This window comes from Sarcophilus harrisii, chromosome 3 (genome assembly GCF_902635505.1).
Source record: "Sarcophilus harrisii chromosome 3, mSarHar1.11, whole genome shotgun sequence".
Classification (NCBI taxonomy): domain Eukaryota; kingdom Metazoa; phylum Chordata; class Mammalia; order Dasyuromorphia; family Dasyuridae; genus Sarcophilus; species Sarcophilus harrisii.
Genome location: NC_045428.1, coordinates 559,784,406 through 559,807,906, shown reverse-complemented (window position 1 = coordinate 559,807,906; position 23,501 = coordinate 559,784,406). Strand labels below are relative to the sequence as shown.

Genomic DNA, 23,501 nt, shown 5'->3' with positions numbered 1-23,501 from the left:
TGTTCCTTAGAGAAACTCAAAGCCCCATGGGGGTTGGGAATGAGACTCCTAAGGACCCCACTTTGGGATCCCTATAATTCTCAACCCCCCAAGAAAAAATCCTTATGCCTTCAGCGTGATGAGGAAGAATACGAATGTGGAGTTAGAACAATCTAGTTCTAATCCTGGCTCTGCCACTTGTTATCTGGGTAGCCATGGACAAGGTATTTCAATTGTGGTGGGATGGGGGAAGGGGAAAGTATATTCCTTCATGCAATGAGGTAGAGATTGGAGATAGGGAAAAATATAAGAGCTAGATATGGATCTGTGTGTCATCTACATAGCAGTGACCATTGAGCTACGTGGGGAGATACATGGGAATTCTGTCCTCCCCTCTAAAATATACTCCTTTAAAGAGCTGAACTTTGGGATAATGGGGAAGCCTACATTTAGGGGGCAAGAATAATGTTTTAAGAAAGAAACAGTGGCTAAAAATGTTACATTACATGAGAATGAGGACTGAACCTTCTTCTTTGGGTTTTATGATTAGGAAGTTCAATATGGTTTTAATGGAATAGTGGGAATAAAAGCTTGCAGGATCAAGAAGTGGTAACAGAAAATGAAAGCAGCAAGGGTAAGTTACTATTTTTTAAAATAAATGTTTTATTGGTGATTAAGAAAAACACTGTTACAATTTTCTGGTTACTCCTCCCATTGATGGAACCTTCCCTTTCAATTCAGCAAAATATACATCCACTCCTGATTCTCCAAATTTTTCCACTATTTCCCCAGCAGAACTTATCACTCTGAAGATGTCACTAACCAAGCAAATCTTTCTCCCCTAGAGTAGAGGTATCAAACCCATGGTCACCGGCCAGTAAAACTCCCATAAAGGTAAAGATGAACCAGTGTTGTTCAAATACAACATAGAAAATATTATTTTGTGGCTTTCTATGTCGATACAAACCCCACAGGGATCTATTTCTGTTTGGCTTGGACATCACCGTCCTACAGTATGCCTCTATCTCAGAAGCTTTCTCAAGTTGGAAAATGCCTCCATTTTTAGCCTCTTCCTCCCACTGGTGCCTCCCCAGAACCTCTGCTAGAGAAATACCCGAGGCAGTGATGTTCACTCCTTTTTTAGCTTCAGTATTGAACCTCTAAACTTCATCTTTTTCTCTAAGGGTAAGAGTTTCCTTCAGCACTTTTATTGGCTTTTTTTTTTTTTTTTGGTTGTCTTTTTTCCATTAGAATGTAAGCTGCTTGAAGACAGGAACTGTCTTTTGCTTGCATTTGTATCCCCATACTTCAATATTGTACATGATTGGGAATCACTTTCTTCCTCTCAAAACAGGTTCTGTCTGACAATGTATGTCTCATAGAGACTCTGCTGAAAGGAGATTGTTAGTCCTTTAAAACCACGATCGGCTCCTTCATTGATCAAAGTTCTGATGTCTTTCGCTATTATTTTCTATCACATTATTATGATTTTCAGGAAAATTGTATGGCATGTCAACCTACATTTATTAAGTGTATTAGACATCATCCTAAATGTTGGGGATACAGTAAAGTGGCAAAAGGGTTCACATTCTTCCCATATTTCTCCAAATTTTTTATATTTTTCTTTTCTTAATGACATAACATTTCATCGCATTCATATATTAACACTTTTTTCAGCCATTCATCTATGATCACTCACTTTGTTTCTTGTTCCTACTACCACAAAAAAAAATGGTAAAGCCTTGAAGAATTATTTTTTTCTTTAAATTCTTAATGTGTGTATACACACACACACACACACAACACACACACACACACAAACACACACACCCCAGTCAGTCAGTTTTATCTGACTTTATGGGGTTTTCTTTGCAGAGATGCTGGAGTAGTTTGCCATTTCCTTCTCCAATTCATTTGACAGATTTAGAAACTGAGGCAAATCAGGTTAAGTGACTTGCCCAGGATTACATAGCTCCCAAGAGTCTGAGGTTAAATTTGAACTCAGGAAGATGAGTCTTCCTGACTCCAGGCCTGGCTCTCTGTACACCATGGAACCTACCTAGTGTCCCTATATACACACACACACACACACACACACACACACATATATATGTATACATACATAAATTCATATATCATATACTTACTCCCACAAAATTGCTGCTGTAGTGTTTTTATATATGGGCCATTTCCCTCGTCTTTGCCTTCTTTGAGATCTCTGTCTGTCAAAGGGTGTAGTTCAGTGACTTTTCTAGTAAAACTGCCAATTCATTAACTATTCTGAATTAATTCCAATTGATCAATTCATAGCTTTTCTAAGTGAGACATTGCTGTGTCTGTCTTTCCAGAATTCTTTAATATTAATGATTTTTGTGTTTAATCCCCACTGCCAAACTGGTGAATATGAGGTAAGACTTTGTTAGTAGAAATTTTGATCACTTTTCATGTGGTTGTTGAGTCTGCATTTCTTTGGAAAACTATTGATATCCTTTGACAACCTATCCATTGAGGGAGAGGCCTTGTTCTTATATATTCATTTCAATCAATGCTTGGAATATTAGACCTTTAGCAAAGTTGTTATTTTTTTGGCAAACATTTTTTCCCCAATCAACAGCTTCTTTTTTATCCTTGGAGGATTAATTTTATGTGTACAAAACCTTTTTAATTTTATGCAATCAGGAGTCTATTTTACCTCTTATTTTTTTTACCTCTATCCTTTATTTGCTTAAGAAATCTTCCTGGGCCTTGAAAGGTACTCCCTTCTATCTTCCTCTAATTTTTTTTATGTTTCTTATTCTATGAGAGCTTATGATGATGCAGGAGATTAGTCTAAACCTAATTCCAAGCTACATTATCTTTTCCCCAGCAGTTCTTATGAATAAGGGGGATTTTATATTTTTATGTTTATTCAAAATTAGGCTACTCTATCTATTGCTTTTGGATCTTGCTTGCTTAGTCTGTTCTGTTGCTCAACTTCTCTATTTTTTTAATCATTGCCAAATAATTTCAGTAATTATTGATTTATAATACAGTTTGAGATCTGGTAGCATTACATCCTCTTAAATTCTTTTATTTCTGTCTTTTCTCCATTAAGATTCTTGATTTTCAACTCTGATAGACATGGCTCTTTTCAACAATGAGGCAATTCAGATCAATTCCAATAGACCTGTGACAGAGAGAGCCATCTGCATCCAGAGGGAGGATTATTGCAACTGAATATGGATCACAACATAGTATTTTCACCTTTTTTGGTGTTTGATTGCTGTTTGTTTTCTTTCTCATTTTTTTCCCTTTTTGATCTGATTTTTCTTGTGCAGCATGATAAATGTGGAAATGTATATAGAAGAATTGCACATATTTAACATATATTGGATTATATGTCTAGGGAAAGGAATGGAGGAAAGGAGGAAGAAAAATTTGGAAAACAAGGTTTTGCAAGGGTAAATGTTGAAAACTATCTTTGTATTTTGAAAATAAATTAAAAAAAACTATTTAAAAAAAGATTCTTGATCTTGTGTTTGTATTTCCCTAGGTAAATTCTGTTTCATCTAGTTCTAATCATGATTGATTGACATGTCACTAAACCTGTAAATTAAATTAGCATAACTTTATCATGTGAATATAACCCAACCACAAATAATTCTTTTTTTTTTTCCTTGCCTGAGGCAATTGGGGTTAAGTGATTTGCCCAGGGTCACACAGCTAGGAAATGGTAACTGTCTGAGGTCATATTTGAACTCAGGTCCTCCTGATTTCAGGGCTGGTGCTCTATCCAATGCACCATGTAGCTGCCCCTATTTCTTAAATTTTTACTTTCCTGATCATGAAACTATCTTGGGTTCTGAAAGGTGGACTTTCACTTATTTTGCCCTGAATCAAGATACCATAATATCTCAAGGGCCATTCCCTCCCCCTTGTAGATTCCCTATGTGTTCTTTCCATGAGAAACTAAACTCCTAGAGAGCAAAAAATGTCTTATTTTCCTCCATTTCTATCCCTAGTATTTAGTTTAGTTCCTGTCATGGTAAGAAATTAATAATGTTTTATCATTTATTCATGTCCTTGTAATTTCTCTTATTTCCTTATATTTATTATTTTCCTGGTGGCACAATAATATTCCATTACATTTATGTTCAATAATCTATTTAGCCATTTACTAATTAATGGGAGCCAACTTTCCCCTTAGTCTTTGCTTCTGCAAAATACTACTAAAAATACTTTGGTATATATAGGATCATTGTTTTTGATCCTGACCTCCATGGTGCCTAACACTAAGTTCTCAAGGTCAGGAGCTATGACCATTTAAGTCACTTGCTGGATTTTATTTTTGCTTAATTCCAAATCATTTTCCAGAATTATTGGACTAATACACAGTTCTAACAATAGCACCCTGTCTTTTACATTATTAATATTATTCAATATTTACTATTTCCCTATTTCTTTTAACCTTGCCAATTTGCTGAGTGAGACACAAAAACTCTGGGCTGTTTTAACTCTCATTTATCTTACTTTTAGAAATTTGGAGCAATTTTTCATATGGTTATTTGTTGACAGTTCTTGGAAAACTTCAAATGAAGAATTGTTCTTGGTCTTAAAACACTTTGATCAAATTCCTTGTATATCATCAACATCAGACCATTATCAGAGATAGTTTATACAAAATGTTTTTTCCTGCTCTATTCAGTCTAGCTTAATTTTGTTAGTACAAAACATTTTTAATGTAATCAAATTTTATTTTAACTTTTTTTTTCCCTAGCCAGAATTGTGAGAAGTATTCCCTTTTTTTTCTGGTTTAAAAAAAAATACTATTATCTTTTATATTTCAGGCTGAGTTTCCATCTGGCTAATGTCGTGCTATATGTCATAAAATGCTGATATAAACTTGCTTTTAACATAACTGAATTTCTAATTTTCCTAGGAGATCTTATTGAATATGTAGTCCTAAGTGACTTATGTTTTGGGGTTTACCAGATACTGGGCTAATGAAACTATTTTTGATTCTTGTTTAATAAGGCTGACCTACTCCATTTCTCTAAAGCTATTTAAAATAGTATTTATATAAATCTATAACATGTCTTGGTGGTTTGACCCACAGCTATGAATTTTGAGGTTATTTTTAATTGCATTTCTTTTTCTATCTCCTCTTGATGGTTTTTTTTTTAATAGCATGAAGCTTTTTTCCCCTGCTTAATTGTATTTTTTTCCCAAATGCATTTGCTTTTATAAGATTTTGATTTTTTTTTCCTTCTTCCCTCTCTCCCTTCCCCCCCTCCAAAGTGGCAATCAATCTGATATAGATTGTACATGTTGGACATGTACATGTACAATTAAATATATTTAGTCATGCTGTGAAAAAAGAATCAGAACAAAAAGGAAAAACCACAAAAAAGGGGGAAAAGATGGAAATAGCATGCTTCGATCTGAATTCAGACTCCACAGTTCTTTCTCTGGATGTGATTAGCATTCTCCATCATGAATCTTTTGGAATTGTCTTGGATCACTGTATTGCTGAGAGTAACTAAGTCTCTCATAGTTGATCATAGCACAATGTTGCTGCTACTGTATACATTCATTGTTCTCCTGGTTCTGCTCACTTCACTCAGGTTCAATTCATAAAAGTCTTTCCAGGTCCTCCTGAAATCATCTTGTTCAACATTTCTTATAGAATTGTAGTATTCCATTATATTCATATGCCACAACTTGTTCAGCTATTCCCCAATTAATAGGCAACCCCTTACTTTCCAATTCTTTGCCACCACAAAAAGAGCTGAACAGCATGAAGTTTGATGATTTTTGTAGTTAGACTAGTCTTTCCAAAATTTAACAGGGTAAAGGGGAAAATGAATCCCAGCTCCTTTTCTTATTAACTTATATGACTTCCTTTCAGAGGCTCAATTTCTTCATTTGTAAAATGGGTATACCACTTCACTATTTTCATTATAAGGTGGATGTAAGAAAAGGGATGTGGGAGTACTTAGCAGGACTGATTTCATTCTTTATCTCCCCAGGGTTTATCATAGTGCACTTAGCAGACACAATGTTTGTTGAAATTAAATTTAGATGTTCTATCACTAAAACTCCTTCATGCCCAGACTTTTCTAGACTTAAATCCTCCATTTCTATCTTTTAATGGTAAGAGATCACGGGTTCAAATCTCACTTCTACTTACTACTTGAGTGACATTCAATAGATTATTTTACCTCCCTGGGCCAGGCAGTAATGGGGCTGTAGTAGCTCTATACCATGCTTTCCACATCTAGATTCAGTGAATTAAAGTGTTCTCTCACCATCTCTCAACTTTTACCTCCTAGGTCTAATCTCTCACCAAGACAAAAGGCCTTAGTTTTGGGTGTGCCTGGGACTCCTTGAGCAGTCTGGTGAAGACTTCTAAAAAAAAAAAAAGCTATATAATTAATAAAATACGTAGGAAAACAAAGGAATTGTAACAAAAGGAACAATTTAATCAAAATAGTTATTAAAATATTTTTAAAACAAGTTCATGGACCCTAGATTAAGGATAACTGCAAGCATGTCTCTCTAGGATCATCCCTTCATTTCCATTCCCAATGACACCTCCATAATGGGTGTAAATTGAGAGGCAAATTTCAATATAAGAGAAAAATCTCCTTAATGAGAGTTGCTGCAAGTAAAATGAATGCGTTCATTCAGGAAGTGATGGGGTCCAATTCAATAAATAAAAAATTCATTAAGTACATACTATGACCAAGGCATTGTGGATACAAAGAAAACAAACTTGACAAATTTATTTTTTATCTTCCATATTTATCTTCTAGCAGATGATGAACCTGTCAGAAATGTTAGAAATCTTCCTAAAACACAAATCTGATCACGCCAACCCTCTCCCCCCTCCCTCAATAAACTCTAGTAGCTATAAGCTTCAGAATCAAATCTAAAGTTCTCCACTTGACATTGAGAAGTCTTCACAGCCTGCCTCCTCCTCTATTTCCTATCTTTGTACACTTTGCTCTCCTCCATTCACACTTTTCAGATCCAACAAATCTTATCCACTCAAAAGGAAATTCTCTATGCCCTTGCTGTCTCCAGTGTCTGGGATGCTATCCCTACCCAACTGAATTTTGGATTTTCTGTCTTCCTTCAAGACTCAGCTTAAATCTCTCCTTTCCTGGTCCCCTGCAAATATTAGAACTTTTCCTGCTGAAACTATCTTCTATTTCTTCGGTATACCTTAAAGATACCCAGGTATTAGAATCATATTAGAATAAGTCCCTTAAAACAGATTTTTTTTTAATTTTCTTTGTATCCCTGGTGCCCAGCACAGAACCTGGCACATATTACTGATTAGCTGGAACCCAAGCATCCTTTAAGTAAATGCTATTCTCCCCTTTACTGTGCTAATAGTGAACATCATTACATCTGTAATCATCCTCTTCCTTCCTCTTCCCCATTCTTCCTGGCTTCTTGCAAGTTGCTGGTAAAATCCCACACAAAAAGTCTTTCCAAGTCCCCCTTAATGCTCATAACTTATGAGATTATCTTCAATTTCTTGTCTGTATTTTTCTGCATGTTACCTTTTGCATTAGACCGAGTTTCTTGAGGGCAGGACTTAATTTTGCCTTTCTTTACCTCCTTAGTGCTGGTGTCTGACATATCATAGGTGATTTATAAATGTTTGTTGAATTAACATTTGTATTATGTCTCTATGTCTCCAGCATCTAGCACAGTGCCTTACTCAGAGTAGGTGGGGCTTAAATGTTTGTCAACTCAAATAAAAGACCTCCCAAAAACAGAAATAAAAAGGGTTCCAATACCTCTTATCACTTCAAATCTGAATTCTACTTGGCTTTCAAAGCAGCCCACCTTCTGACGTCACCCTGCTGACCACCAGTCCCCAATTTACGTCTTCCATCTTTACTGAAGGTGTCTCCTATTGTGAGATAAGAGTTTGAGGGAATCAAAATAACTGGGGAGGGACTAGACTTATGGTTTCACAGGGCAAAAGTAGCTATAACAGGTGTGAGGTCAACAGGTAGCAATTCATAAAAGCAATGGTAGCTCTCCCAAATAGAGTGGACTACCTCAAGGCACTGGGCTCCATCTCACCAAAGGTTGGGTGACTACATGTCAAAGATGTTCAAATTTGCTTTCAGATATTATAGGATTAAAAAAGATGGCACTATTAAAAAATACAAATTTGTAAAATGTCACTTCATTCTTGAACCCTGGGAGATGGGTGCTATTATTGTGTTTGTGGGTATATATATATTTCCTTGCATGTATACCATCTCTGATTTGTTTTGATTGAATCCTTGCCTATGATAGATAACCTCATCACACACATTCAGCAAGACCAATGGTGAGGAGAGTCATCACATCACCATCTCATTTAAATATATGTATATACAGCCATTATCTCACATTGAATAGGTAATTAGCCTTAAATGCTCTGTTATCTAATTCAAGTACACTTTCAGAGTTTTACCCCTTCACAGCCAACAGTATTAACCAACTAGATAAGAGTTTGTTTGTTTATCAGAAATTCAATAAATAAGCCAAAGCAAAAGACCACCGTAACACAACAAGAGAAGCTAGTCCTAAGCTCAAAAAGCTATCAAACTGTGCATTCCCTTTGATCCAGTAGTGTCTCTACTGAGCCTATATCCCAAAGAGATCCTAAAGGAGGGAAAGGGACCTGTATGTGCAAAAGTGTTTGTGGCAGCCCTTTTTGTAGTGGCCAGAAACTGGAAACTGAGTGGATGCCCATCAATTGGAGAGTGGCTGAATAAGTTGTGGTATATGAATATTATAGAATATTATTGTTCTGCAAGAAATGACCAACAGGATGATTTCAGAAAGGCCTGGAGAGACTTACATGAACTGATGCTGAGTGAAATGAGCAGAACCAGGAGATCATTGTACATGGCAACAAGACTATAGGATGATCAATTCTGATGGATGTGGCCTCTTCAACAATGAGATGATTCAAACCAGTTCCAATTGTTCAAGGATGAAGAGAGCTGTTTACACCCAGAGAGAGAACTATGGGAACCAAGTTTGGACCACAACATAGCATTTTTACTCTTTTTGCTGCTTGCTTGAATTTTGTTTTGCTTCTCTTTTTTTCTTGTGCAGCACAATAATTGTATAAATATATATTGGATTTAACATATATTTCTACCATGTTAAACATATATTGGACTACTTGCCATCCAGGGAAGGGCGCAGGGAAGGGAAGAGGAACTGGAACACAGGGTTTTGCAAGGACTTAATGTTGAAGAATTGTCCACGCATATGTTTTGAAAAATAAAAAGTTTTAATAAAAAGAGAGACAGACAGAGAGAAGCTACTCAATGAGCAGGAAGACTTTCATTGTTTGACTCTGGCAGTGATTGCCCCCTTGCATGCTGTGCCTCCTCCCTTCCCCACCAGTACCAAGAACATAGTTTGATGTCAGGTAAGATTGTTGGGACTTCTGAGTGCAAGATATGGGATCAAACTGGTACTGCTATTCCCTGGCCTTGCAAGGCCTTGTCTGAGATACTTCCCAGAGTTCCAATCTCCCCATCTACAGGGCGAGGAGACAAATTCCCATCTGCTGACAAAAGTCACTGAGGGAGGGAGGGGGAAGAAGAGTTGTTGCCTAAGGGAATGGATAATAATAAAGGGTCTTGGCTTTAAAGCCCCACTCTTAAGCATATATTCACGTGAAACATACTCCAAAAGTAATACATGGTCTTCACTGCCCCAGCTCTCCCCACCTGCCTCAAGCTCTCATCTTCTCAGCTCTAGGGGCACTTTCTTCATCTGTCCCAAGGCATCCTGCATCCCACTTCTTGGGTATTTCCTCCTTTGAACGCAGACAGCCAGGTGGGACAGGGGCGAGCATTCTAGACTTGGCAGTCAGAATAACCTAAATTCAAATCCTGCTTCTTAGGCTTACTAGCTGATCCTGGCAGTCTATACTTGCCCATTTCCTTATTTTGAAAATCAAACTAAGTATTTGTAAAGAGCTTTGTGAATCTTAAAATGCTATCCATGCCCTATGACAATCATTTTAAAAGTTTAAATTTACCGGTACACTTGTACATTTTCAAACAGATGGCAGTACAGCGTAAAGAACCCCGAGCTTGGAATCAGGAAGGCCAGAGTTCAAATCCAGCCCCACTCCCCGCTGTGTGGTGGCCCCTTACCCGCCACCTGCCTCAATTTCGTCATCTGCTGAGATAGGGCTCATACAGACCTCCTTCCCATGTGTGATGTGAGCCCCAAATGAGATGTTTGCTTGGCAGAGAGCTGGCACAAAGGAGGCGCCACAGAGACGCTGCCCTTTTGCCTTCATCCCCCTCTTCCTCCCAGCCCCCCAGAGGGCAGGCCCTGAATTCACCACTAGCTTTCAGGGACCTCAGAATCCAGCCCTACAACTTACAGCACAGGATGCCCAGGGCAGGGCTTTGACTTTTTTCCAAGCCAGTGACGGACCCAACTCCAAAATCAGGCCATCTTCCACTACCTCATGCTCTGTTCATCCTTCCATTCCACTCCCACCCCTTCATTTCCTTTTTTTGGGGGGGAGGAAGGGGACAATCAGGATCACACAACCAGTCAGTGTCAAGTATCTGAAGGTGGATTGGAACTCAGGGCTTTCTTCCTCCCGAGCTGGTGCCCTATCCATCTAACCATCCCATCACCTCCATGTCAGAAAGGACCTCCATAAGTTTTAAATAGTCATTTCAAACTAACATCCTCAGAGCCAGCCACCTATGGTCAAGTGTCATCATGTTACTAAGATTAAGGCAGAATTTCCCTGAGTCTCAATTAGTAGAGGATGAGTCTGGTCTCCAAAAGCACATTAGGAGGAGCCCCAGAAGTCCCTCCAAAGCTCCTGCCCACAATGCAGGCCAGCCACAGCACTGCATGAAGATCTGCTGCAATGCTTGAGGGGGAAAAGGGGCCACAACTGGTCTAGGTGAAATCCTGGATCCTCCAGGGATGTCTGTGGCACACCTGGGGTCGGTCAAGTTCGAATCCTGCCCAAGACATTTACTGCATACTCCTGGGCAAGTCACTGAACCTGCCTGCCTCAGTTTCTCCAGCTGTAAATCAGGGATAATACCCCTTCTCTCCCATTTGTGAGGATTAGATATTAGGAAAGCACAATGGATGCTTTCTGCTACGACTGTCGTTGCTATTCTTTGCCCCTCTGTACAGGCAGGATCTATGTGGAAGTTAAAATGACCCCATTTTTTCTCCTCAACCAGAGGCAAGATTCCTGAGGGCAGAGCCTTGGGGGGGGGGAGGGAGTGGAATTCATGGTGACCAACATCTAGCCGGAGGGGGGAAGCGTCTGGCCTCCAAGTTTCCAGAAGCACACAGACCAAGGGAGAGAATTCTACCCTCTCTCACGCTCACTTTCCTTATCCCAAAGGAGTAGAATAGACCAAGAGATTTCTAGACATTTTTAGGGGGTAGTGTTGTATTTCCCCTTTGTCACCTGAGGAAGACTATGAAGCCCTTCTCAGAAAAAGGTTTATAAATGCCAAAAATATGTAAAATTACAGAGGAAAACAATTCAGTTGTCATAATGTTATCAAAATATTAATTAGAAAAAAAAAAAGTTCCGAGACTTCAGCTTAAGAGCTCCTGGGCAGGATGATCTGTAAGAAATCTGTGCGCCCACAAACCACCTCTCCAGTCGAGTACCCTGACAATAACCCAAGCTGGACATCTCAACAGGAGTCCCGGGGGAGTCTAGTCTCGGCAAAGTCCCCACCTGAGTCTGAGGAAATTCAGCAGTGAATTTCCTGGGTATTCTTCTAGTCATTTCATGTGGACATTTCAGCAAGGCCTTATTCCTGGAGGGGACTTTCTCTAATTTAGGAGGAAGGGGAAGTCTCAATCTATGTTCCTCATATCTTCTCCATGGGGTCTGACCCACACAAAAGTGTGCAACAAATGACCGAGTTCCCTGGCCCTCAGGAGGAACCGAGTTCAAGTCCAACCTCAGTCACTTGACATGTACTAGCTGTGTAACCCTGGACAGGTCACCTTAACCCAACTGCCTTGCAAGAAACAAAAACAATAAACAAATGGCCAAGTTGACCAAGTGACTCTGAAAGGCATGATAATGTCATAAGAAGATGGCAGACAGTCTGATGGAAATAAGACTAAAAATACTCACTTTAGAAAACAGTTTATTTTTTTAATCCAGCTTACAAAAGAGGTGGCGCAAGGCAGGTCCCTGAGGAGCCGGGAGGGGAGGCGTTACCTACCTGGGCTCTGATAACTAAGTCTGGCCTGTTTGCCCAGGGGTCTCTGGGCCTCTCCGCAGAGTCGTTCTTTGGATGGCAGCTCGTCCCGTGGAAAACAGGGGCACAAGCCCCGGCCTCCCTAAGCTGCTGCAAGGAGCAAACGAGGAGCAAACTTCCCAGATGGGAAGTGAGGCTCCTGCAAGCAAGAACCACCACGCGCCTCGGGTCCTTTTACCGCTACTGTAGCCAAGGGCGCAGCCCGCCTCAGCACAGCCGGAGAGGGAAGGTCCCTGGCTCTCCTCTGGGATGGCGCAGGGCACAGAGCCCCGGGAGGCCCCAGTTCCAATCCAGCCCCGAGCATTCGCTGGCGCTGACTCTGGCCCGTCACCGAACGCTGTCTGCCTCAGTTTTCTCTGCTGTAAAAATGAGGAAAACAGCAGCACGTCCCTCCTCCGCCCAGAGCACGGTGCAGATAAACCGGCATCCTCCTGGGGAATGCGCAGAGCCCAAACGCTCAGTACGGACAAGGGGGGAGAGGGGACCGGCAAAATGGGCAGAGCCCCTTAGACAGCACCAGGAGGAGGCGGAAGTCGTCAGCTTCTCTCGCAGAAAGTACTCGCAGGGGCTGAAACAGCGTTTCAGAGCCATCCACATGCGCCCAGGCAGAACCCTTGGCTCCCAGACGAGAAGGCCTACCTGACCGTGACATGCTCAATCATTGATACTTCAGGACAAACACCATTGGATTAGGAATTTATTCCGAGAGGCAGCTGGCTTCTCTACATAGTGTTTAGTAATGAATTCAGGGGCAGGCTGGAGAGCAGGAGGCCGCCTTATTTGGAAAGGGGGATTCCCTAGCGACAACATCCATCCCTCCTCCTGCAGCTTGTATTTGCCACTTGTATAATTGGGTTTAGGGGCTTGGGGGTTTGTTTTTTTTTTTTTTTTTTTTTTTTGGTTTTTTGAAAAGTATATTAATGTTTTTAAAGAAAATCTAACATCCTCCAGATAGAATACAATTACTTTATACAAGGTGTGAAGCCGGACAGACTGCCCGGGTGGGGAGGGTCTTCCAAGCACACCTGCTTACTTAGGATTTCTCAAATGGCACTTGCTTTATCCTTCTCAGCCAGCTGGGATGCTTGAAGGCTGCTGGTTCACGGGAGCACGCAAGATACTTTCATGGGACTCCTGCGCTTTATTCCAGGAAAAATGACCAGTAAGAACTGGTTTAGGTGGATGCTAATAGAGAATAAGTTCCAAAAGGCACAACCACAGGCAAAGGAGGACGGCCCACACTGGGAGGAAGCCACCTTTGCTTCTCAGAGGCCAGTCCAAGAGAGCCCCGGCCCTCACTGATCCTGTCAGGCTGGAAGAGTCTTCAAGGATGAGCCCAGTATGTGACTGCTCATCTTCTGGGGGCCAGTCTCCTAGCTAGGTTTGGAGAGATTCCTCATCAGAATGGCCACAGGAAAGATCACTCGAGTCTTAAAGAGACCTACACTAATGTAGACTGTGCTGACATGATAAATATATATAAACTGATGCAAATTCAGCCTTTTGTTAGACTTTTCAAAAGCACCCCACCTTCCCACCAAGTTTCCTTCTTTTCAAATTTATTCTTTTGGGGGCCAAAATAGAACAAATGAAATTAGGTAAATTTACCCTGCCACCTCTAAAGAACGAATAACAGTACTCCCGGGGACAGGAGAGCAGCAGGGGAGGTCTGCATGTTCCATGACATTCAAGACTGTGCTCAACACTCCCAGCTGCTAATAAAAGTTTTTCTAAGATGACAGTTGCTGCAGCTGAAAATACAGAAGCTGCCCACATAGAGAGAACCAAATAATTCTAAGTTTCTGACAACTCTTCCCTTCAAACAAACCTCTCACTTACCTCCATGTTAACCTTTTCTAGAACTACTATAGGCAGATGCGGAGTCTTGGCCACTTCTCTCATCGAGGCTCAGCTGAGAGAAAGCTAAAACCAAACTCGCCCTTCCTTTCCTCCAGGTCTGCTCTTCTCCAGAAGGCTTTCTCCAAATCCCTGGTCCCGTAGGCATGTACTTCAGCATCTATCTCAGGAATCTTGGGGACCAGACAAAAGATAGGCAAGAACAGAACTGGGCACACTTTCCGATCTCAGCATGCTTCAGGGAGGCAGGGTGGGGGGAAGCACACAGGCCCTGCACTCAGGAACTCCAAAGTCCAGTCTTGGTACACCACTTATATGTATGTGACCTTGGGCATGTATCTTCATATGCAAAATAAACAAAACAAACAAAAAAGAATGAATGGATGAATGAATACAGAAAAAGAAAAGGAAGGAGGGAGGGAGGGAGGCAGATAGTGGCAGTATTTTCTTACAACCTAAGTGACTAGCTCATGGTCATACAGTTAACTAAATGCACTTGGCAGAATGAGAAGTCGGATCTCCTAGGTAAGACCAACTCTACTGTGTCAAACTGAACTGATAATCAGAGCCAGAAAGGGCCCAGCCCATTTGCAGGAAACTGAGAGCCAGGGAGAAAGGACTTGCCCAGTGTGACAACCTTTCAGAGACAAGACCAGGCTGGAGTCCAGGTTTCCAAATTTCTTATTGAATTCTCTTTCCATGGCAGCACATGGCTTCTAAAACCTTGATTCGGATTAGAAGAACAGGGAGAAACAAATATACAATGTAGAATTGTCAATTAAGAAATGTGCATCAAAAATCCCATTTTCCACATTTTAACTAAATAGCCAGAATTCCCTCACTCATCATGTAACAGCACTCCCACACTGAACTAGGAATCATCTTCACTTCACACTGTATTCAGGGACAAAGTCAGCTGGGAGAGTTTTTTCCAAATTGCTAATGATACCAAGAAAGATGATTTCAGCTCCTACATTCACTTACTGACAAACTATTATGTTTAAACTCAAAAAAAGTTTGGAGTACTAGGAAGAAGCACTGGAAGAAATCTGGAACATGTAGATTTGAGCTAGAACCAGAGACTTTGGATCTCATCTAGTTCAAACTCCTCAATTACAGACAGGGGGAAAAATCATTGTAAGCTCTTTGGGGGCTCTGTGAAGGCTGGTGACTCATTTGTCACAAAGCAAACTAGTGGCAAAGTCAAGCCTGGAACCTAGAATGCTTGACTGTTAGTTCAGAGCTCCATAATCTATTTTCCTGAAAGGGCACAGAAAGAACATGAAATATAAATATATACATATAGATATATATGGCAGCACACACAAAGTCATTTTTTTTTCTAGTTTTGGCAATTCTGCATCAGGGAGTCAGGAAGCTCAATTCATCCTGGAGTCAGAAATCCAAGACCATCTTTCTCTAACTTATTATAGCCACCAAGGACAAAACGTGGAGGGTAACAAATTTAGAAGGGTTCATTTCACTGGAATTTCTCTAGCAAATCAAAATGAAATAAAAAGATTGGCCTATAAAACCATCAACGCCTCAGGAGAATCTGAAACTATGGGCTTGGTGACATTTCCATAAGTCTGAGGAAGTTCGGCAGAATATTAATAGGAGCCACAGTGATTCAACTAAAAGCAACACAGTCTAGCCTGTGGTTAATGCTGCCTCCTTCCATCTCCTCTTTTTCTGACTCATTTCATACACACATTGCCAATCCCCCAGTTACCTAATCCTTTCCTTAACCTGGTACCCAGGAAAGTGTGGGTCAGACATGTGCAAGCTGAGGAAGACTCAAGAGAGTGCCTGGTCTAATGCTCTCACTTCACACACAAGGAAACGTACACTCTGAGAGAAAAGGCTCAGAAAGATCATCCTGTATGCACTTCCCAGACAAGATATGACAAAATGAATATAAAGGTCATCCAAAACCCTCAACACTAAAATTATTAACTGGGGAACTGTTTTACACTCTATTCTTCATTAAAATATTTAACCTCTCTGCCTTCTGGCCCCAAAAAGAGAAAGGTAGAGGAGGGGTGAATTAAGTCCTGAACTCCGTAAAATTTGCTCCTTATGTCAATTCTGGGTGAAGGAGGAGAAAAGGGAAGGAAAAGATTTGCATTCACCTATTTTTTTTTTTTCAAAAGGAAACAAAGAAAAACCAAGTTCAAAAATAACCAATCAATAAGACTTGGTTCCAGGAGAAAAAAAAAAAAGTTAAAAAGTGTAGAAAGATAAATGGCAGCAGCAAAGATTTTACATTTTTTAAAAAAAGAGACCCTTCACCCACAACCCTGTATAAAGAAATGATGAATTTTTGCAGAAGATCTGGCTGTGGGGGGCTAGACTCCTGAATCCACAATACTGTAGATCATCCAGGGCTGACCCTCTTACAGTGAAGCTCTCAAAAAATGGGCCCATTTCTAGAATCCACAAGGCCTGTGTCCCAATCTTCACTATGCCTGAAACTAGCAGTTCAGACCCTGACTTTTCTCACTCCCAGGTCATTTCCACATCAGTAGAATGATGATGGAGTTAAACAAGGGGATCTATAAAAAGGTGCTATGCAGCTCTAATACTCCATATTCTAACATTCCTTCCGGATCCACAGATCAATGAAAAGACACAAAAGGGAACCAAAATGTCACCCTTTCCTATTTCCCATTCATAATAGGGAATTCTCTAGTCACCCCCCAAAGATAGTCAGGTTTTCAAAATGATCGATCACCTGGCTTAAGTAGGCTGAAGAGTATAAATGAGGTACAGTCTTGGACTATGTCCCAGATACAGGGCTGTTAAAGAGTAAACTCGGGAGATTTTCCTGCTCTGATGTTTTACATTTTTTCTACTTGAAAGATGTGATTTTTGTCCAATTCTCTCCAAACCCAGCTCACATCTGCCTCCCCCTTCTATATACTTGCAACTTCATGAATTGCTACATGACCAAAAAATAAAAATTTTTAAAAATCAGCTTGTAGGAAACCTCCTGGTGATGAGCATCTGACCTTAGTCAGGCTGGTCCAAAGATAGTCACAGTCAGACCCTTACCCCAAGGTCCTCCAGTCTGGGGAGAGGGGAAGCTGTACCACTTTTTTCTTCATAAGAGTGTTCTCAGGACACTTAGGAAGCAACTGAAGGCTTTCTGAAAGGTTTATTTTTTGTAGCTCCAATAACAGTTTGATGCTCTCAGGGATTCACAGTTTGAAACAGCTCATTTTCCAGGACAGTGTGAAGTTTTCTCCCCACCTCATAGGGTCATGAGGAAAAGTGCTTTGTAAATGTTAAAATTTTATATGTATGTGTTATTTTCCATAACAAATCTAGCTTTCAAACTAGTGACAGCTCCTGTTCTCCAAACACATGCTTCGTTGAGCTCCTAAGCTCACAAAAGAAAGCACCTCATTTGCTAAATCACACACCTTTGCTGACATCTTGACAGACTCAATTGACTCTGAATGAGGGGGAAAAAAGGAGGAAATTGGAAGACTACCTTCCCTACTCCAGGGAAGATTTTGTGTGAGGTTTTTCGTAAGTCTTTAAAGTCTGGTTTCCTCATCAAATAGCAAATGAAGGAAATGAAGTCTCATAGGTCCCTGAGATCTGGGCTTCATCTTTTATCCAGAGAGCATATGCAGAATGGTTTCATCCATATCCAAAATAAAATTTTAACATCATATTCCAAAGTCAAATTGAAGACTTTGGGGATTTTCTCCACTATTTTCCATCACTGAGAATAGTGAGAGTAGGCAATTACCTGCCCTCCCATGATTGACAGTTCCTCCAAGTGAATTTGAAGACATGTTTTTAATATTCATGTATTTAGATCTTAAATCACAAAACTCATTTGCAGATAAGTGACATAAAAGGATTACTTTGGACATATGTGCTTGGTCACACAGCAAGAAGAGACAGATTTTGAGTGACCATCTTTTTGAAAAAATGAGAAGCCTTGGAGCAGGCTCAGCAGGTGCCAGTTAGAACATTTATGGAGAAGCATGAAAAGGACCATGCAGGACGGGAAGACACAGTGGGGGCTTAATCTCTGCCCCGGTGGAGGGAAGCAGCACAGGAGACTGCAGACCAATTGAAGCATTAAATCACAGAAGTAGGAAGTAGAACATTCTGGCCAAGCTTCAGCGCCCCTGGAAGGGTTAATACCTACCAAAGATGCTAGCTGACCACAGCCGGTTTCTCAGAGGTGAAGGTAAGACGTCCTTATCCATCTGACACTCCCACATCCCCACGCCACCAATGGCAGCGCCTGCTGTATTCAGGGGCACAGTACCAGGAGCAGAGCAAAGAAAATGGAAGGCAGGACACAGTCACCCTCAGAATCACTTTTGAACCAAGAACCAGCAGGCAGACTGGCCAGACTGCTAACAGCTACCATGGCCCCCTCCCCACTCTCCTGCCCCACTCATCTGTTCTGGGGTGTGGGGCCGGCAAGCCCAAGCTCAGGTTCTCTCAAACCAGACCGGCTCAGATCCCGGCTGGTGGCGACATGAACCCATCTGCTAGTGACAGGCCATCTAAGTCCAAGGAGGCTGCTCACCAAGCAGGTGGGAGGGAGGAGAGCTAGTCCTCTCCCTCCTGGGGGCATCACAACACCCACTTACACATTACAGAGCTTTGCCAGTCAACAGCTACATTAGGTAAATCGGCTTCCTTCCCTGGGTCTCAGTCATCCCCTCTTCCAATAAGTGGGTGGAACCACATTACCTGCAAGGTCCTTTTAATGTTCTACATTATGCTACATGAAACCAAAGGCATTAACAAAGAAAAATGGCATATATGTGTATGTGTGTGTGTGTGTTGTGTGTGTGTGTATATATATATATATATATATATATATATATATACACACACACATATATATATATATATGACAATCCAGTTCCTTTAGAGATGAGAGAATGTGCCCAACATTATACAAGTAAATGGCAGGACCAAGTTTTACAACTAAGCCTTAAGACTCCAAATGCAGTCTTCTTTCCACTTTATTCTCTTCCAAGAAACACTCAGGGTTTCCACTAGTAAATTCTACTCTAAAGGAATTGTGTTCAAACACCTTTCTCATCTAGCAATTCCAGGGTTTGTTTGGATTTTAGTTCATTTAAATTTCAGAGTATTTTGCTTGATGGGAAAATGTACTAAAATTTGAGTCAATAAATTAATTTCGAATTTTAAAAAAATCCATTAAAGTTTTGCTCTGATGCCTAATCATGATGCAGAGCCGACCTTGAGTTCTCATTGGCTAGACCAAAGAGATATGGCAGACCCTATATTGAGCTTGGAAAGGTTCCCAGGGCAGAGTGGTAACAGTAAATGTATGTTATTTAAGAACTAACCTTAGCTAATGTGGCAAGAAGATCTTCATGAATGTAATGCAGGGTAATTAATTTTTCTGACATCTTAATTCTGCCAGACCATATGTGAAACAGTAGTGCTGGTGATCTCCATGAGGAAATCCTAGAACCCAGAATTCAGGAGACATGTCACTTAACTACATCAAGTAAGACACACCATGAAAAGTATTAAAGCAGTAAATATGTTACATGTAAACATTTCTAATCTATACAACTTTATGAAGCAAGTCAGAAGGGAAAGACTGCAGTATAAAGATTAGGGATGGGTTCTCAACCTTTTTCAGGGGTTATAAATTCATTCTCACTATATTTTAAAATACTTTTTTATCCTAATTATGAGTTAAAGGTGCATGAAAATAAAGATATCATTTTGTTCATATATAAGTTCACTGACTCTATGGACCTTAAGCTACAAATCTCTATTAACGGGTCTTCTACTACATCCTTGTATCAGAATGCAAAACATTATATTTTAAATCAAAAGAAAAACATTTGAAGGACAGACATCAGCAGGACTGGGTGGAAGATAAATGGTTCCTGGCCCTGAGATATGTTAAATGGTTGATATTAAGATCTCTGTTCTGTTTCAGAATCATAAGACCTAAATCTCAGATTATCTATTAGGCCCCTCTCAATAAAAGAAATTGGACACATTTTTTAGAAATCTTTGGCTAAGTTCTGATGGACCTGGCCATCCTCAGCAACGAGATCAACCAAATCATTTCCAATGGAGCAGTAATGAACTGAACCAGCTACGCCCAGAGAAAGAACTCTGGGAGATGACTAAAAACCATTACATTGAACTCCCAATCCCTATATTTATGCCCACCTGCATTTTTTATTTCCTTCACAAGCTAATTGCACAATATTTCAGAGTCTGATTCTTTTTGTACAGCAAAATAACGGTTTGGTCATGTATACTTATTGTGTATCTAATTTATATTTTAATGTATTTAACATCTACTGGTCATCCTGCCAGGCCCCCCAGCCTGAGGGGGGGGGGGGGGGGTAAGAGGTGAAAAATTGGAACAAGAGGTTTGGCAATTGTTAATGCTGTAAAGTTACCCATGCATATAACCTGTAAATAAAAGGCTATTAAATAAATAAATTTTTTTAAAAATCTCTGGCTATATGAATTAAGCCAGAGATTTTTTAAAAACGTGTCCAATTTCTTTTATTTATTATTATATATTTTTTAAATTTTATTTTATTTTTATTAAAGCATTTTATTTTCAAAACATATTGTCCTCTAAGGCTTTGTACCCTGAGATAGCTACTAAACAAAAAACTGAGTTAGTAGCGTGATCTTCTGTTAATAGTTATAAACAGACCGAAAACATCAAGATGTTTGAAAAAGAAAAAGAAAAAAAAGCCAACAGAAAACTCTTCTATAGCTGAGTTAAAGCATGAAAGGTAAACAAAATAACTTACCAGTTATTTAGACCCCTAAGCTTTTGATGTCTTGGACTGAAGGATGCCTAAAATGTGTTTAAATAAATGACAGAAAGAACATTTTCAAATCAAAACCCCAGAGCTAGAGGACTTCCAATGTATTTTCCCAAATCAAGGTGGACTTGAAATAGTCTCTTCTGACACAATGGCATTAGGGATCCTAAAGTATTTTCTTACAAATTCCTTAAATCTTTGAATGGTTTCCCAGGGAGATTTCTTCCTCCAAAGGTTGCTATACCATGTTGAGGAAAGGCAGAAATTTTAAGAATTAGAAAATAAGGTACTTCATTAATACTCAACAAACACCTGCCATGGAAAATGCAAGAGAATGTGGGATGGGAAGAGCCACAAAATAAAAGAAAATTTTGAAGCTCCTTTCCCTCTAAAGTCTTCTCAGGACCATTTATTGGATCCCACTGGGGTCCCCTTACATCAATGAAGGTCCAAATCAACCAAGGATTCAGACCATCAACTAACCCTGAGATCTCAACTTCCTACTAGGCTTTTTGTAATATGCTAGGATCCAATCTCCTAGGGAAAAAAATTACTCTCAATTGAGTCTTACAAATATGCACACCACCAATTTGTTGGCTAACACTTAAAACTAATACGAATATAAAAGCAAAGATATCCCATGAGATTGAAAACTTTGAGATTACCAGCCAGATTACAGCTTTGCACCTATAAACTTCTTTCTCCCTCCACTTCAGTAATACACAAGTATTAAAAAGATCAGGGATCCATCAGCATTCTGCATTCCTTATGTTACTTTTTTTTGTTATCATTTCAGCCCTCCATCTTATTGACCTCTTATCAGAATGCCCAGCTTCCTACACAACACTGCTCAGGTCTAAAGATCTCAGGGAGATCTTCCCTGTCCTGCTTGTTAGTGCTCTAGAGACAAGAGATCTGTTTTTGGATAGAGTCCTCGCTCATAAAATGGCCAAGGAATCAACCTCTACTGAAGTGCTCCCTTTCACCTGGGTACATCTCAGCATGAAGGGGATCGTGACGTCAGAACAATCTCTGGCCAAGCTGGAAGGATTTCCAGCATATACACGGTGGTGGACTTTTTGTATGGGGTGCAAGGACCTGCTTGGCTAAGTGAGAAAGCATTAGTCACCAAACAAACCACAATATACAAAAATCTGCAGGTTTCAGCAGTTTATAAGCAGAAGGGTGATGATTTCACAGGCACAAAGAACACTCAATCAATGAAAAACAAAGATCCTTTGAATGACTGAAGTTGTTCAATTCCTACCTAGCTGAGGACCAAGATGCTGATGAAACCGTTCCCACCTTAAGGTGGGACTACTGCCCACAATCCTGGGACAGGGCAGCATGCCTTAACCTTGGCAGCCAGGTAGATTGATCTGGGCCCCGGACCTTTGGTCAAAAAAGGGGCTAAAAGCAATCCTTGGGTTTCCAAGGGAGAACTCAGAAGACGCCAAGTAAATGTCCTTACTTTTGTAAGCTGATTTTTTTTTTAATCTTCCTAGAACTAAATTTTAAATCTTATGAGAACTGTTTCTACCTGAGGGAACTAGAATAGGATTTTGTTAGAATGGTTTGATCCTTTCAAGCTCTGATCCACTTTATCAGATGCCAAATAGTAAGCCTGGCCCAGGTCTACAAGTGCGTGAAGGTTGACAAAGCACTTTTCTTATAACAACCCAGTGAAGTAGGCAGTAAAACCAACACACTGGAGGAAAAAAAACCAATTCACAGGGGTGTAGAGGAACACTGATCCCCATTTAACACAGCTAACCTGAAGATAAAGAAAAGGACAAAGAAGTAAGTGGCTAAGCAATCACCTAACTCCTCCGCCCTCAGTTCACCCCCTCCTCTCATGTTGGCCGGAGCACCTGGTCTCTGGGTGGAAGATCTGGCCTCCTATTCCACACACAAATATCCCTCCCCTGCCTGCTCCTCCACTCTTCTGAGGAAGAGGTGCGCTCTCCTTACCAAGGTCGCAGCTCCAGACCTGACCGTATCATCACCATCCTCTCAGCTGCCTACAAGCACAGCCTGTCGCCCCCCCCCCCCAGCCTTACACACTCTCTCTCTCACCTGATTCAACATCCCCTGCTATCATCCTCTTTTCTGCCCTCCTTGGCTGACAGAGCTCTCCAGTCCACAACATCATTTTTCTCCATCTCTTCTGGCCCCTGCAATCTGGCTTTCCCAATCCATCATTTCCCTGACATTGCTCTCTCAAGTTCAGAACTCTCATGGCTTTCAGAGGTCACAAAAAGAACTAAATAAGAAAAAGGGTCTGGAAACCATTTTGCTTTATTTTTATAAAGGAAAGGGAGGGGGAAAGGTTATACTAAGAACAAAGGAAGAAAGGAGGTCAGGAGAAACGTGTTCCTAGTAGTTTAGGTGCCAATTCTGCCATTTCTCAGTCGTCCTGTTTCCGGACCACTACAATTGTTCAACACACAATCTTAGGACCTCCTCCTATCTGTGCCAGGTCGTTGGTTTTCTCCATTTTCATGCTCTCTAATCATGAGTATCCCTTCTCTTCCTTCCTTCAATGCTACCTCTATAAATCCAC

The 23,501-nt window shown here is 40.5% G+C and overlaps 1 long non-coding RNA gene across 1 annotated transcript; it reads left to right on the top strand.

Moving 5' to 3' along the window:
* On the top strand, positions 1 to 22,443 carry LOC116422825. The gene is made up of 3 exons (XR_004233361.1): positions 1 to 203; positions 530 to 613; positions 21,735 to 22,443. It is a non-coding gene; the product is annotated as an uncharacterized LOC116422825 (long non-coding RNA).
* Positions 22,444 to 23,501: the final 1,058 nt, after the last annotated feature.